This window comes from Halyomorpha halys, unplaced genomic scaffold (genome assembly GCF_000696795.3).
Source record: "Halyomorpha halys isolate HHAL.00 unplaced genomic scaffold, Hhal_1.1 Scaffold894.1, whole genome shotgun sequence".
NCBI classification, from domain to species: Eukaryota; Metazoa; Arthropoda; class Insecta; order Hemiptera; family Pentatomidae; genus Halyomorpha; species Halyomorpha halys.
In genome coordinates this window covers 740,061-758,342 of record NW_027110846.1, presented here as the reverse complement: position 1 = coordinate 758,342, position 18,282 = coordinate 740,061, and positions in this window count along the sequence as shown.

The window sequence follows — 18,282 nt, the reverse complement described above, 5'->3', positions numbered from 1 at the left end:
GCAAAGTTAGGCAACGTTTAACCATAAGGTTTTCTATCTTGCCTATTATTTGGTTAAACACCCAACATCAGGGTGTAGAGAATAGGGTGGTAACCTATAAATAACACCTCCCTCCACACCTATGTCAAAAATGACCAGGAAAGGGATAATAAAATAACAAAAAGATGTACGGAATGAATGAAAGATTTGGCAATACAGATGTCACGACTACCACTCCATCATCAGGAACGCTACAACAATTCAGAAACATTACCGATAGGTACAGGGGCATAGACTTCTAACTTGGGAAATCTAACCTCAACCCGAAGACTGAAGCCAGGCTGCTGCAGGGCATCCTGCAAACTTTCATTTTTTTTTTCTCCTTGTCCGTTTTTCACATAAACTTGTTTTTTTTTCATTAGAGGGCAATTGTTTGTTTTGTTAGGTCTGCGAATGTTGTATTTTGTTATTAACTTTAATTTTCCCTCTTATTAGGTATTACTATTTTTAATTTTATTTTTTTTATTTATAACGTTGTAAATAGCTAGGGGTGTCTTTTGTACGAGACTATAGTCTATAGTCCCCAATCAAATGTTAAGAAAAAAAAACAACAAACTCATGTCAACCATGTAAGGCCCACCAGGCCGATCTGGTATTAAATAATTAAATAAAAAGAAAATATTTTTCTATTTAATCAATTCCGAAAAAAATAAATTTATAATTGATTATGTGTAATTCACGATATATTTTGTTGTTTATTTATCAAAATGTATATGATTTTTTTTAATTTAGTCCAAATATGGACAATCAGCTGACTTTTTCAGAAAAACTATTGTCATAATCTTATTATCTATAAGTGGTACATTTTTTTGGTCAACGTAAACTATGAATATAATGTTATAGTGTTGGTAGGCATTATAAAAATATAGATGTCGGATTTATGATGCTAAAGTTTTGTTACTGGGACCTGGTCGGGTTGATTTTTATTTCGTCATGGCCCCACGGAATTAATGTAGTATAAGGCCTCTCCACACTTCCCTTATCTCTGAAATGATAGATAGGGGATACAAAAAAACAATAAAACAACTACTTTCTGTGTTAATTATTCGCAATTAACATGTGATTTTATTTATGTATCTAATGGAGAATTTAAGCTAATGTTCTAAATAATCACAGAATTGAACTTTCGAATATTGGAAATGAATTCAGATCTCCAAATATATATTTATTTACATATGGTTTTGTCTAATTAAAAAAATGATATACGAGTATGTCTTGTAACTTTCTTACCATCTAAAAAAGAAAGACTGCAATGACCATTTGTTAAGTGGTGTTTGTGCTAGTGGGACAAAGAACTCACAAACATGACCCAAACAAACACCATAAATCAGACCTCACTACTAAAACTAAGGATCGATGTTTCTCTCTCTCTCTCTCTCTCTCTCTCTCTCTCTCTGTCTCTGGCTGAGTATATTTTATTAACGCCAATGTTTTTCTTTCAGACCACCACCAGCTTAACGATGTGACGATTTTATATCCTTCTCGTTATTTTTATTTTATTTATTTGTTATTCCATTTGTATATGGTATAAGCTTTTGTTTATAAAATTTTGTATTTACATCATAACAAAATTAGCATTTAGTCTCTTTCAAGAAGAAATAATATTCTAGAATTCTCTATATCTCTTTTTTTTTTTTTAATTTTCTATTTATTAATTAAAATTCTAATTCTATGTAACAGTATTCCTTTTAGATTGTTTCTACTTAACATTAAAATTTATAATTAAAATTGAACACATTAACAAGCTCGAGAGTAAAGAGAGGGCAATAAGTAGTCCTTTAGAGCTACAAAGCTTGAGAATTCTAAGTAAAAATTTACACTTCGTAAAATTTACATTTAGTTCAATTCTAATGCAATTGCTGATGTTATTTTTCTCTGTTACTTTTGTTATAATTTATCAAGATTTTCTTTTCTAAAATTTTACAACCATTCACATTACTTGAAAACCGGACCAGTTTATAAGTTTTGAGGATGATAATGCAAGAATACGAGGGAAATAAGGTAAATGTGTCTCATTTCTATCTAAATCTTCGACAGGATAATTTGTTTCGTGCCCTGGCATATTCCTTGCATTAAGTGTATGTTCTTGTAGAGCTATTTTGATTTGTTTAATCTCCTTTTTTTTGTGCCTGATTTGACTTTAACATCCTGTCCGTCAAACAAAAATCCTACAGAAACCCTTGTTTCTCATTAAAAAAAAAAAATAAAAAGTTGAGTGATCTCGTTTTACCTCAGTGGTCTTACATTATGATATGGCATTTTAGATTGTGTAAAGAAATTTTATTATTATTTCAGATTTCTTTAACATTCAATATTGTTGTTAAGTTATCAAGGATTTGAATAAAGTCTTTAACATCTTTTACTTTACATAAAACCAATACGTAAGCTATTAGAAAATAAAAGTAATTCTATAAAATATGATATATGAAAACTTTATTTATTGAAAGTAACAATTGTATTTAATAAATATACAACAAGTAAATGTGATTTTAATTATTTGGAGAAGCTGCCCATTGGTAAAAACTAATAACATTTCTAGAACACAGGGTCTCGAGGACATCTTCTTTTCAAACGCACATAAATTAACATATGTCATAAAATAATTGGAAATGGAATATAACTGACGAAATTATATTAATGAATAAGGAAGTATGTTGCTCAGTGGTAAGGCATTGTGCTACTAACTCTAAAGAGCCGCGTCCGAATCTTGCTGCATTATTTATATTATATTATAAATACAGCAAATATTTATCTTCTGTTTTACTGTAGCCCTGAGTCAGCCCTTTGGGCTCAGGAGTCTACCCATCCTCACGGAGAGGTATCGTTAATTGGGTAAAAATCTAAAAAAGGGTCGAGCGTGATTTTGACCAAATCTCCTAGTTGTACAACCGTTGGTGTAGCAATAGTACTTCCTTACGGGGTTATCAGGAATTGAAAGGGTGCACTTTTGGAAAAAAAGTGGGTTTGGGTGGTTAGGTAGTTTGATAATGTATGAATTGATATTTGGTTCTGACTAAATTAGCAGTATATGGGACATTGATGTCATCATGTTTGCTATGAAACGTGAATTAAAAATAAAATCGTATATGCTATATAGAACTTTCCGTAGATTTTTTTTTTAATTAGACATATTAAATTCATATGTAATTGTAATACCTTGACTTATATAACTGTTTAAATATTTCAAAATATTATTTTATTTATTAAACTATTCTGACTGTATAAATTTGTACATTTATACGTAAAATGTCTCTATTTAAATTTGTTGCTAGTTGTTGGAAGAGTTATTTGCATTGTTTAGTGACGTATTGTAATTGGAATAATACGAAAAGGATAAGGACAATGAACCCTTAACATCGATCTCCTCTGTTTCTGTCCAATATCAAAATAAAGTAGAAGAAATGAGATTGCTTATTACGCCATATTACGTCCTTGCCATTTACTTCTGATCCACACGCGTAACCAACTATTCTATTGAAGCTAATGGGGTTTAATTTTTTTGAGATTCCACTAGCATCACTAAACACTAGCAAGGAGTATCATCTTAGCCTCTCCCATAGAACTTTGGGATACCTCAAGCAATGGAACCTTTAAATGAAATCAATAATCAAGTTTTATCTGTTAGATAAATGTAAAAAGGAAAAAGAAAATTTTAATTTAATAAGTTTGATCGAGTCTGGCACCCCGGACTGTTATACAAGATCCGTAAATTCCTACCCCCTACATACTTCCTCATTATCCTTTCTTATCTCTTCGACAGATTATTTCAAGTAAATTACAACGGCGCTTATTCATCCCTATTCCGTCAGTCTGCTGGTGTACCTCAGGGTAGTATCCTTGGTCCTATTCTTTATACAGTTTTCACAGCTGACATTCCAACCCATCCTAACACAATCCTCACCACGTATGCCGATGACACATGTCTATTGTCAGTGAACAATGATCCTTACATTGTATCCCAAACCCTCCGATCCCACATCACCACCCTTGAAGAATGGTGCCAAAACTGGAGGATTAAAATAAATTCCAATAAATCCCACCAAATCACATTTACCCTTCGACGTAAACCCATGACCTCTTCCCCTACAATGTCCTTTAATAATACCCCACTTATTCCTGTCGAACAGATTCGTTACTTAGGACTACATCTTGACAAACGACTGACATGGAATCCTCATACAAGACTAAAAAGACAAGAAACTGCTCGTAGATTCCGACTATTGCAACATTTACTAGACAAACGGTCTAAATTGCTAATCCATTACAAAAGACTGATCTACATGACTATTATAAGGCCTATCTGGATATACGGAGTTGAGCTTCGGGCTCTACTAAACCATCAAATTCCTCCAGAATCCAATCCTTACAGTCCAAAATCCTTCGTAAAATCCTTAATGCTCCTTACTTTGTCACAAATCAAGTCATCCATCAGGACCTCAATATTCCATATGTTGCCGATTTGGCCAGAACCAGTTCCATAATAAACTTCCCAACCACCCAAATCCACTTGTTTCTAACCTGGCTTCTCCTTCATTACCTAATAATCCTCCTAGGTGTCTGAAAAGAAGATGGCCTCGCGAGTTCTGAGTTCTATCAGTGAGTAGATTCTCCACATGTTTGTATCATGTCACTATGTCACCTACAGCAAATTTACTTGTTGTATATATGTGTACACAGTTGTAAATAACAATAACTAAATTATTAAACAAAAATATTTTTTTTTTATAAAAACCAAATACGGAAATAACCCTATCCATCGTTTTAAGGGATGGAATATTAAATATTTACCTGCAACTTGAAGGTTTTATAGTAAATTTGACTCTATAAATATTAAAACTGGATGAATTTTCGAATCCCTTCCACATCCAAATGAAACTTGAGACTCTTCAGAGACTGATCAATTTCATTATCTTTATCTTTACACCATGGATGCTAGGAATGGTTTCTGGAATTTAACATATTCATTCATATGATGGAATGTTCTTGTAAGTAGTTGAAGCCACACTTCAATATTATTAGGCATCAAATTCACCACCAGATTACCAATGTGTTGAAATAGATATACAAGAGAATTCGTCCTATGAACTTGTTATATGAATAGGCATCTGACTAAATTTAAATTATTTACAATATTTATAGTTTTTAAAATATTGGTAACCTATATCTTATTACAAGTCGCGGCTAAAGCAAGTGACTCCCGGACTATTTTCTGTGTCTGAAACTTCTCTGCAACTTTAGCCTTTTTACTCTCATAGTATTTCTGTCATATCTACTGAGGTCCTAATTTTCCCATTAGTATGATTGATTCTGATATTAATTCTGTGAAAAACAAAACAAACCGAGGAAAAATTATTGTAAAATTTTTGCCATTGAAACCAACCTCAACCTCTTGCACTAGGCCTACTTACGTGACGGTGAGTTGGAATGGTAGGCGAACGGGGGACGGGGGCCAGTATTGAGTCGCATAGATAGCTATAATGCAGCAAAAGTTTTTGCATGGCTGGACCTGCAAGATAAATTAGGGACCAAACTAAACCCGTGTAGTCGGAAGGCAAGGAAGATTGTAAATAAATAATGTTATGTGCTGTGTCATAATATTTTTTTTTCTGCCTTATACCAGTCAGAGGGTGTCTCTCCGTCCTGGCTACATCCATTTTGAGGAGGATACCAGCAAAGTAATCCCTATCTTTCGAAAACGCAAAATAAAATACTTATTTTTCTCGTTGTGCGACGACCAAAGCAAGTCCAGCGATATGTCTTAAATATGAAATAAACGAAGAGTCCATAATATTTGGTGTGTAAAAAATATTTTTCATTATTTAGAGATTAAGTGGTTTCAAAACATTCAAGGACTCTCACTAAATAATTTTAGCCATCGAACTTGAAAGTTGTCTTAGCCGTTTGAATGAAAAATGTTTTCATACTTCTAAACAGACAGATTCAAGACTCTTAATTTAGTTGTACTGACTAGGCTGAGAATAGGTCACACGAAGCTCACCCACTCCTATCTTATATCAAAAGAAACGCCTCCGAACTGCCAGTATTGCAATAACAATTTAACAATAAGCCATGTTTTCCAACGATGCCCATATTTTACACCACACCTCAATAGCTTGGGACTAAGCCAAGATATCTCAAAAACCATTGGAGACGATGATAAGGCAATAGAATTGGTGTTTCGGTTTTTGAAATTGAAATGAAAATTGAAAAAAAAAATATAACTTGATCGGAAGAAAAAAAAAATACTAAATAAAAATAAATAAATAAAATAATCAAATCAAAAAATAAATAAAATTTAACGAATATTAGCAAAATTAAATAAAATATAAATGGCGTTGATGACCAATGAAGTTTGGCGCCACTAAACAACCAAACAAACAAACAAGACTCTTAATTTAATTTTTTTTTCTGTATTTTTTGGTTTACTTATAAACGGACTGGTTATTATATATACCTTACCACTTTATCCGTATTACGCCATACTCGGGTAATAAATAATCGGGAGGTTGCTTTTCCTCCCAGTATTCATCTATTCAGATTGTTCCTAGCTGTAGGAGAACACTTATATTTTTTTATTCAACTTGTTTTGTTTTAAGAAATAATAATTTTAAATACAACGTTTTATCAACGTAATTTTCTCATTTTTGTATTATTTTTATTTGCACCGTTGAACTTATAAACCATTTCGATAGTCTTTTTTTAAAATAATATGTCAATAAACATTGTATCTATCCATCTTATAAACTAAATATACATTATTTATTGTAGTCAAATTAATATTAACATTAACAATAAACTCTCTAACCACTCAAACCCTCTAGTTTCTAACCTTGCATCCTCTTCCATTCCTGACATTCCTCCGAGGCACCTGAAAAGAAGATGGCCACGAGACCAGCTAATGTAAAATGTCCAATACCAATGGGTAGTTTCTCTACACGCCTGTAACACTCCAATTTAACTTAGATCAGACTTACTAAATGTATTATAATTTACAGTTGTAAATAGCAATAAATAAGTATTAAAAAAAAACCATTAATAATTCGTTTATGCAAAAAACTATTTTGATACACATTTATAGTTATAAAAATTACATTTGATCATGTTTAAAGCTACCAGGTATGATAGAAACGACATGGGATCCAGACTATTTTAAATTCTTGAGTATTCTCTCGCCGGCGGCTGGTGGAAAAATAAAGGTCTCAACTTGACGAAGAACGGTGGGTCTTTTTATGTTTCTTTCATGGGTTGAAGTTGGTTCTGTAATGAGCTGTCCCCTCCTGAGAGTGCCTATTAGCACGCGAGAAGCATCCTCTTCTTTTTCAGGGCCAGTACTTTGCATTTTATTCTTAAATTTCTAGTGTCTCTTGTAATTTTTCATTAATAACATGCAAAAATCCATTAGTTCATAATAATTAAATCTTATCGTATTGGAATTTTTTTCAACAAGTGGGGCTCCATTTCATATTCTTTACAGAAAGTAATTTTGTTCAGGAATAGTTATTTTTCAACCTCGCATTATACCATATACATATTTATATAAAATGGATTCCTAAATGGGCGTAAATATAAGACCAATGAAAAAAACATGGATGGTAAGAAAAAATATCGTCATTTACAGAACGACTATTTTCTACAGCAGTGGTTCCAGACTCATAGCTGCCTGAGGACTACTGAACCTGAAATTTATGCACGGTCCATCCCTCACTCCTGGCATATTTCAAAGGGGGGCCCCAAATAACTGTATGTATCTTTGTGAGGCCAAGATTTTGGCATTTGGTGCATTAAACAATATCTGATCTATATCCAGGTTCCTCAAATCGTATACAAGAATATACTAGCTTTGTTATTTTAAATAAATATGGGAATTGTTAGAAACTATTCCTAAATGAAGGAAGACGATTTATTTACCTTTCTGTGGGGTATTATTGAAGATATTCCTCACAATGTGACCCAATTCTTTTAAATCTTGCTTAATTGCTTTAATTGAGGTGCAGGATTGAAGTCCTCTCGAGACAAGTTGGTAAGATTTATCTTATTTCAAGTATCAATGGGATTCATAGTTTCTCTTTCTGTTAAATGATTAACAAGATTCTTATATATTTTTTTATTTGTGGTTCTAATTTTAGTGTCTTTAACAATGAAATAACACTTGAAATTAGTTTGAACACTTATTTCATGGATTTCTTGACCAAAATCATGAAGTCCTGTATGGCGTTGACAATGATTGGGGGTTGTACTGGTGCATTGAATTCCTGGAAGCCAGATGAATTGTCGAGGTTGCTAACTTGTTAGATTGTTGGCTGCAGATATACTGCATTTTCAGGTGATATAGTTTTTGGTTCCATTTTTTATTTTATTTTTTTCTTGTTTGGTGAGTTCCCAGCGGACCGGAGAGCTGCATTGCGTATACGCTTCTGAATACTGCGCCTTATTAGAATTGTGAAACCTAGAGTCATTTACTTCAGAGATGGAAGTTTCTTCATCCGTTTCCATGCACTTAATAATTAATTTGAAAAAAATATATATAAAAGATACGATTTACGATATTTACATAAATAAAATCGAAACATTCTCTGAAAATGTCGAAGACGGCCTCCAAGTGTGAGCAGAGTAGACCGAGGATTGTTGACCATGTTTCATTCAGCTAAACCATTTGTATTTTTATTGTTTCAGTATACAATATTGTAGAAAAACATGCATGAGAGAGATACTTTATTAAGCTGGGGAAATAAAATACAACAAGCTACAAGTCAATTATGACATACTGTAAATGCTTGATCTCATAGAACAAGGAATGAGCTTCTACATGAATGTTATTGAGCACTTATAATAAATAATTATATATTATTTTTTAATATATATCAAAGAATTTTTTTTGGATATTATTGATTAAAATAAAATATTTCTTAAATAATAATATTTAATGTAAAATAATCAAAAGTTTGTCTGGGTATTAGATTACAATCTAATTCATTTAAGTGTTTAGTTTAATAGTCATGAAAGAATCGATAAATTTCATGTTTTATTGAAATAATGGTTCCCCATTGTCAAGATTAGGAACTTTTTCGGAAAATATTTAAATTTTATTTTACTTACTCTTTTCTTATATATATGTTGAAGGAAATTGAGATCGCAGTATGATGTGTATAATAAATGAATTAGAAAGTTATAGAACATCATTAAACTTTTCTCAAACTCCATGCTGAAGCCAGTTCCTGTTGAAGGTGTAAGGAATTGAAATATAGTTTCTTCCAAGAACTCAATCTCCGTATACTTGTTGAAGTTTTCCATCCAGCCAAGTTTTTCAATCATCTTCTGGAACGAATCTTTATCCATATTATATCACAAGGTTTACGTAGAAATATCGAATACGGCCACTGCTTTTACGTTAATCTTAACTTGAAAAAGTATAGTAATAGGTCAGAAAAGTTCCTCCTTTTTTCGTCTAAAAAAAAAAAGTTTTAAAACATATGGAGCATTCTTATGAAAAAAAATAATTTATAATAAATTTTAATAATAAATCACCCCTCTACGCCACAACCCCTGATGAAGACCTGAAACTCAGGTCGAAACGTCGCCATAAAACAAATAAATATGGTTTTGTTTATTCATGTTGTTCTTTGCTGACCGCACCCCCCCGACAAACCTCTTCAAGCATTTATTTTTTTACTAAATTCGTTTCATCCATTGTATCTTATTTTATTATAGAATGTACAAACTTGTTTGTTTATGTTGCAATTATTTTTTTAAAAGAAATTTGTATTAATATACTCTCCAGTTTGCGATTTTATCATTTTATGTTATTGACAACCCCGTATTATATAAGAGCATTATTATAAATAACTCTTTTTTCATCAGTATTATTGTCTTAATTGAGGCAGAATGTTATATTTTATACTCAATTAAAATAGTTTTGACAAAATTTAATGAATTTAACATGCTTAAGATTTATTGATAACATTATTGTATTTGTTTGTGTATTAATATAAATAATTTCTATTACTGATCGCATCAATTCATAACTAAGCTGTCGAGTTCTCTAAAGTACCAATGCATATATAGTGGTTCGTCTGCACAAATGATACCTTCATTCGTTCAGTCTATTATTCATTTTTGTTTAATATGTCTTAAATATTTTCATTCTTTTGTTGTGATGATAATTGAGGTCGCCAAATTCCTTCTATAAATATACGTAAAGAGTTTCCTATGTGGGGATGACCTGTGTGGCAGTAACCTTGCGACAAGGCCGCTTGTATATATAGACAGGAGTCATGGCTTGGGACTATGTTTGCATACAGCCCCGATTTCATTAGCAGCTCTTGGGTCAACTCTATTTAGTATTTGTTTGCAGGAAGCGATAGCATATCTCCACCCCAACCCCAAAACCTCCTAGCTACATTACGATTAACCATCGTCATTATTATGAAATGAGGTCTTAAAATAATTGATTTGACAGTAATTTATTGTCAATGACTTTCGAAAGTTCATTTTTAATAGAATGGTGGTGGTGTTTATAGTCTCATTTCCGTGGTATATTTTTAACCACGTTAGTGGAGTGGAAACTAATCTTTTTTTTAAAATTTATTTATAGAAATTTACAACTTTATAACATAAATGTGATGTTAGTTATGTTATAATGGCATGATACAGTCTTGTGAAGAAGCTCCCCATTGGTAGAAATCCAATAACATTTCTAGATTAGATAGTATCAAGGACATCTTCTTTTCAGACGCCTAAGTGGATTATCAGGTATTGAAGAGGAAGCAAGGTTAGTAAAAAGTGGATTTGGGTGGTTAGAGTGGAAAGATTTATATTTGGTTCTGGCCAAATTGGCAACATATGGAACATCGAGGTCCTAGTGGATTATTTTATTTGTGACAGAGTAAGGAGCATTAAGGATTTTAGATTGTAAAGATTGTATACGAGAAGAATTTGATGGTTTATCTAAGCCCCAAAGCTCAACTCCGTTGGTCCAGTAAGTATTGAAATAGTCGGAATCAATGAGGAATTTCCTACTTCTTTCAATCTTGTATGAGGATTCCGAATTAGTCGCTTGTACAGATGCAGTCATAGGTAGCGGATGTGTTTGACAGGGTTAAGTGGAGTATTTATATATGGTATATGATACTGAAGAACTGGAAGCCATAGGTTTATAACGAAGTATAAAAGAATCTTTATGGGATTTATTGTAATTTTCCAATGGTTTATAAACCATTCTTCAAGGCACGTAATATGAGATTGGAGATTTTAGAATACAACTCATGGGCCATTATTCACTGATAGCACACAAGTATCATTGACATAAGTGGTGAGTACAGTGTTCGGATGGATTTGGATTCAGCTGCATAAACTGTATAAAGGATAGAACCAAGAATACTACCCTGTGGTACACCAACAGACTGGGGAAAGAGGGATGAATATATGATATTCTAATTTACTTTGAACAAACTGTCAATGAGATAGAAACTAGATTCTACTTTTAGGATTTACTTTATAGTGTTTAGCTCTGAGCTACACTGGAATACTCAGAATCCTAATTGTTTTAATTTTGGAGATCGGTTTTGTTGAAAATAGGCAACTGTAAGATACCCTCTATTTGAGAATCACCATACACGAATACACATTAGCTTGCCGAATCCTATTAGACAATCTGTATCCGAATTCATTTGCAAGTATTTTCTGAATCAGTAATACCTCCTTACCGACGATTCGGGACAACTGGGGTTACCCTCAGAACAACATTTTGTACCCCATGTTTGATGGGTCTGTACTAGGGAGGAGACCGCCCGTGGTGTAGTATATGTCTCTGAGTCAGAGGTCCTGTAAAGTCTACCGTGCTGTAGGGGCTTCTGGGAAATGGGGGGAGAGTTTATCCCGACGTAATGTACTCTTCAGATGATTCACCATCCAATACTCATGTACGGCAAAGAATGTTTGTTAATACTGTATTGATACCTAAGGCAAATGGGATTATGTTAAAATGGCAGGCTGAGAAAGGAACTTAATGTGTTGGTTTTGAGATTTGGCTGTTGGAACAGTCGATTGAACGAGGTTTGAAGATAGGGAAAGGCTATTGATATCACCAACTATAAGAAGGCCTCTTCGATGTCCAAGGATATAATTCATTGAACTATAAGTAAAAAATCTTACCAAAATGTAGGCGTCTAGCAATCCGGGATTATGGACTTAATGCTTCACCACGCCTAAGAAAAAGGATAGTGTTTTTATATTTTCACTTTTTCTGTTAATATTTAAAGCAAAACAAGTAATTGTATAGATATTGAATTTATTTAAAGAAAAAGGTATTTAATATTAATATGACACAACTGTAGAATTGTCAGGAAAACTGGTCCTGTGTGGGTAGAAAGATCAAGTATTTATTTCAGGACAAATCTCCCCGGGAAGAATTCAATATGTATATAAAGAGATTGTGAAGGATAATTTTATTTATAGCATGGTAGAGGGATTGAGATTGTTACAAAATATCTCGTACTATAGGAATTAAATATAATGTTTAGTTCAGTCATTATCATTAAATATGATTATGTAGGCAGTTATTAGGATTATTAGGGATTATCAGTTATTTGGGAGTTTAAATAGCAACATTTTCTTCAAAATAATAAATTATTCCAAATTCCAGAGGAATACATGTCTATGATCTGACTGTACTTTTTTAGATGTTTGAGCTTGCACCAAAGTTGCTGGAAGAATCATTGAATGAACCGGTTATAGATTGATTAGGTTATGAAAAAAAAAACTTAAATGATAATAAATGGTCTTTCCATGAAATTAAACTATTATAAATGAAAAATAACTACATGAAAGTTTTTATTCTGTAATATTCCCAAGACCTAAAATAAATGAGATGTATTTGACATCTCACTCCTCCCACCTATTTTTCCCTTCTTGGTCTATCCTTTTGCCTTCTACCTCTCTTAGTGTTTGTGTGATTTACTCCTTCATTTATATTTTGTGAACAAAGAAATAAAAACTAAATCTTGATATTGCAGCTAGTTGGAGCTACTGTAGAGTATTCCATTGTATATTTACAAATTTATTAACTCTCTTATTGATAACCAGTGTTTCCAAAATTATTTTATTCTGTTTATTTTTCACATTAAAACAAACGTTTTATGCCACAACAGTGGTACCACCTGTTAGATTTCAACTATCGATTTTAAGATATTTGATGAGATTTTGTTATGTATTCAATAAATCATTGAATTTTAATTGATTAATATTTTTTTATTTATTATCTAATCCCTAGGTAGTTTCTAAAACTTCCTTGAAGTTAAGGAAATTAATAATGTATGACTGATCTACGTATATATGAAATGGTGGGTTAATAATAGTTTCTGTGCTTGATAATAAATAAAGCTCTAAATATTTTTTTTTTCAAATTTTAAATAAGGTTTATAAAGAAGATTTTAAAAGATCAAAGATCAATTTTTTTTAGCAGGTTTCTGTAGTTTAGCTGAAGGTGGTACAAAAATACATATATTTTATTTTTGATTAAGGCATTACTTTCACTACAAAACTTAAGTCGATTATCTGATCAACTAATAATAAACTTCGAAAACAGTACAATTTGCTTCATCTGGGACGTGCCAATTGACGCAAGAATCACAGACCAAGACCAAAGGCTATTATTAGTATTTGACATGGCTTTATTTGTATTCGCATAGAATATTTTGTTTGGAACACCTTTTAGTAAAAATATGAACAATTTTGATTTAATTAATGTCTTAGAACTTATGGACTTTTTAAATTGAAGAATTTGTTACAATAATGAACAATCTTAACCGTGCTAATATAGCCACTCTACTGAGAAAAATGACTAAAATTAATTACATTCATTTATTTCGGTGGCACTTATTTTCTCTCTTTTTTTTTTACATAATTGTTTTTAAAAAATATTTCGAAAATTTCAATAGCAAAATTATTTTGAGTAATTTCGGATATGATTAACAACATGAAGATATATAAGTGGTAGAACCGTTTGGCACTCAATTTTTTTTTAATAACTTGATGCATACATTTTTTGACAATCTAACTTTTCTAGTGTTGAGTTTTCTGTCAAACTGTTCGTTTGAATGTCCCTACTATACGAGGAATTAATAAATTATTGCATCTGAAACGAAATGATATTATTTACTTAAGCTGAAAAAAGCTTTTGTTAAAATTTGGACTCGTTACATTTTTGTTCTTGGGCACAGAGGTGGATCTTTCAGACAATAAGCTGATAATTTGTGATGTTTCTTTAAAAGGTGAGGATAGAAATTTAAAAAAATAATAAATATGCTAAACAAATTTTTGTGTTGTAAACCCCAATAAGACATGTAACATTATTAAGGCCAATCGCCTTTTTTTATAGTAATTTTATTTTATTTTAAGCTTTATAAGTAAACTTCTATTAAAATTGGAAAAAAATGAATCCTATCATTTAAATTTATTCTCTTCTTTGAGAATCTCTAATTTATTCTCGTATAATTATTATTTATATTATAATGTATATTTATAATATACATTATAATGTATTATTATATAACGGGATTTATTCTCTGGCCTTATAAAGTACAAGAGTGGGAGGTATTTGAATGAAAGCGTGACCTCTTTGACCTTAGGACGTTAAACCCAAGAAGAAAAAGTTGGTCCTTCCAACAATAGATGAAAAGAAAGATTTATGATTGCCAGGACAGTAGCTGATATTGTCCAAGTAGAAAGTTAGTTCAGCGAACAGAATCAGAGTTTTAGATCAATCAGTTATCGAACATTGTTTCTATATCGTTTGAAGAAACCAATAAATATATCTTTGTTTTACTGTAGCTATTTAAATAATTATAACTTAGTTGAAAATGTTGTTTAGTCCTAGTATTTGCCTACAGACTATGGCACCAGTCTTTAGAAAATTAATTAGACCTGTCCAAGCTACGTGACATCTTTATTGATGGCTTTATAGAGTGGGGGTAAATAGCTTGGAAAAAAATCATTTGCTATTCTTATCAGTTGTTGTTGAAATTTATAACAATAAATAAAAAAACTAATAAATAATTTATCAATTAAAAAACTAAAAATAAGCGTACATAATGGTAAGTACTATGTAGAAATACATGATATTAGCAAAATCTGAACATAAACTAAATTTATAGGACATCGTTTATATTGACTTTGAAGAGACTTGTATAATCATAGGTCATTGCAGCCGGTCGTCGTTATAACCAATCACTACAAACATCATGCAAATGTCAAATATAAATTTTTTAAATCAATTATTGCTAGCAAACACTAATAAGTTGCTTTATTTGACAATTAGTCATTATAACTGTGGTTGCTATATACCTTAATGAAAATAAGTTGGTAAGGCTCTGAAAATTACAGGTCCGGAAATATTCATCACTTCGTTATATGCGATACGGCGTTGTATCCCAGGTCGTTATAAGCGATATCTGTTTTTGTTAATAATTAATAATAATATAATTAAGCAAAATCATATAAACTACATAAAAAACAAGTTTAAACAATATGATTGTAAAAAATAGCGTTATTAATATTAAAATTATTTAAAGGCAACTTTTGATTCCATATTATTAATTCGTCTGAACTTTATTTTTTTTTCATTTCAGTTGATTTTTTATTAAAACCAAGTCAATTTAAAAACAAAAATTAGACAAATATTTCTATATTACAGATACAGATAGGAGTTTTCTTTTATTTTCCTTCATTATGGTTAGTATTTTTATTAAATAAATAAGTACTTTATCACCTCATTAATTTTCCCTAATATTAACCAGAGGCGGTAAAGGATAAATTTGGTCTTTAGCGAAATTCAAAACGTGCTTCGCACTGGAAGTAGCATTATAATTTCAAATTTAATTTCATTGGATGAACTAATTCCTTCTGAAATTAGTCCCCTAATGACCACTATCAACCTTTATGCAAATTGGAATTTTAATTTCGATCATTAACGTTTATAGTCGTAAAACTCCTCATGGCTTCTTCTCAGTAATAAAGTACAAAATATTCCGATCGTTAAGGTCATTAAATGACTGTCATCATTGCAGTCATTTTAACCATTAAGCTGTAGGATTTTATGTGAAAATACATTTCGTAGCAAACATTTTTGTAGTTGTAAGTCAACTCAGCTAATCGAATGTGTATACAACTCCTATAATAAAGTGTAGTATCGAAGTCGTCATCAAGCATTGTGTATCAAAAACCATTTTATTATTTTTTTTTTTTTTAGTATCTTTTTGATCCATAACAGACTTAATTTAAAATCCTTAGTGTATAAAAGAAAAATAAGTTGTAATGCTTATTTACCTCATATATTATTCAACTCAATGCTGATATATATTAATTATGATGAAGTTTTATTTAATTTACCAATTCAGTATAATTTAAAAAAAAAAATCTTTGGCCTCTAGATTTAATTTAAGCGTAGTATTCAGGTTTTGCAGTTTTTATTTGTAGTTACAATGTCAGTTTTATTTTATTGTATCTTAGTAGTGTTTTTTTAACATTTTATTTTACTTTCCGGTTGATCCCAAATCCTGTTAAACGGGGGTCTACTGTACTCGTTATTTAAACATACTAAAAAAGAAACTACAGTTAGCTTGACACCACAAGATAATGGAGTAGATGTTAGCTAAAAAGGAATGTAGGGTATTATAGGTGCCAACCCAGCCGCAAAGCTGCTTAAGAAGAATTTGCCGCATGGCTTCCTTCCCAGGTCTATGGATTATTTTCTCTGCTGGTCAGTTTTTATGCTTCATAACGCACAAGAATATACAATTTTAATTTAAATTATTTTAAATTAATCGTGTTTATAATTTTATTACTTTTTAAATTGTGTTTTCAGAAGCATTTTTTGTTATATTTTCCCCCCGAAATGACGGACTTTTGCACTGCATCGTCGGAGCAATGGACAATTTTAAGGATTTATTTTTTGATAAATAATACTCATGTGCCGTCTTATATAACTATAATTAATTATAAATAAAACAAACAAACTTCGTATCATGAAAGTCATGCTGTGATTATAAAGAGGAATGGTCTGCGAATAATTTCTTGTATGTACTGGTTTCGAAATTCTATTAAGATCGTATGACAAAAAAATCGTCCACGTGGATCGCCTGAAAGTGAATTTAATTACTAACTAGGAGACCCGGGATTCAGTTCACGATCCAATTTTTCCTAAGTGCTTTGACCTGAAAGTTTATTCATTCACGAAGAAAATTGAATTACTCCTCCAATGACGGATGACTAATTTTCGAAAACTAAGACGAAGGTTGAGAGCAATTAGTTTGACCTTTTGTCCAATAAAAGGGGATTATAAAATTAAATGAACGAGCATAAATCTTTATTCATAATCAGATTCTAACTTAACGATGGCTATGCACGCTCAGTCATACTTGCAAGTAGATTAAATACCAGCCGGCTTGCAAAAATTTGTTTTAGTATAATGCAAACATTAGAAACATTATGCTCTACTTTGAAGCGTCAACGGGAGGCCCATTAGTAAGCACTAAATAGATTAGAGATGAGATAGCTACCTCCTGGCATCTTATGATACTAAGAAAGAACGATTCTTCTTTTGATGCGATGCTTAAACTGAAATTTCGGAACAGGATAAAAGTATGGATACTTCGAGAGTATCGAAGGGTATATCGATTATTTCGACACCTGTATCGATGTAATCCTTCAAAACCAGTAAATGGGCAAACAAAAATTGGATGGGAAGTGTCGTTAACTCCGAAGTATCAAATGAAAAGTATCCTTTACTTATCTATGATACTACTAGTATTACAAATAATGGTACCATAAAGTATCGGAAGTATCGGACCGTCTGTCGCCTCTAGGGACGATAGGATACTATGAATGTATCGATACGAACAAACTATAGATACCTGGTACTACCAAAAAAAGCATTGATCCTCCAGGAATATCAAATAATTTGACACTAAAAAAAAGGTTCTATCGAATGCTAAAACTATCGATTAACAACGATACCCAATATCTTTCTGGCGAATTCCATCATCTGTTAAAATATATATATGTTGTAGGGCTGAATAAAATAATCAATGTCGTATCGATACTAATATTACAAGAACCAGTCAGGTAGTATCGATACCATACAAATTATCTCTTGTATGATGGGATTGTTTCTGCTTGAGGGCTTTAGCGCGAACATTTTTTTTTAGTTGCTCCGGCATCAAGTTATTTTCTCCAATCCGCTCTGGTTAA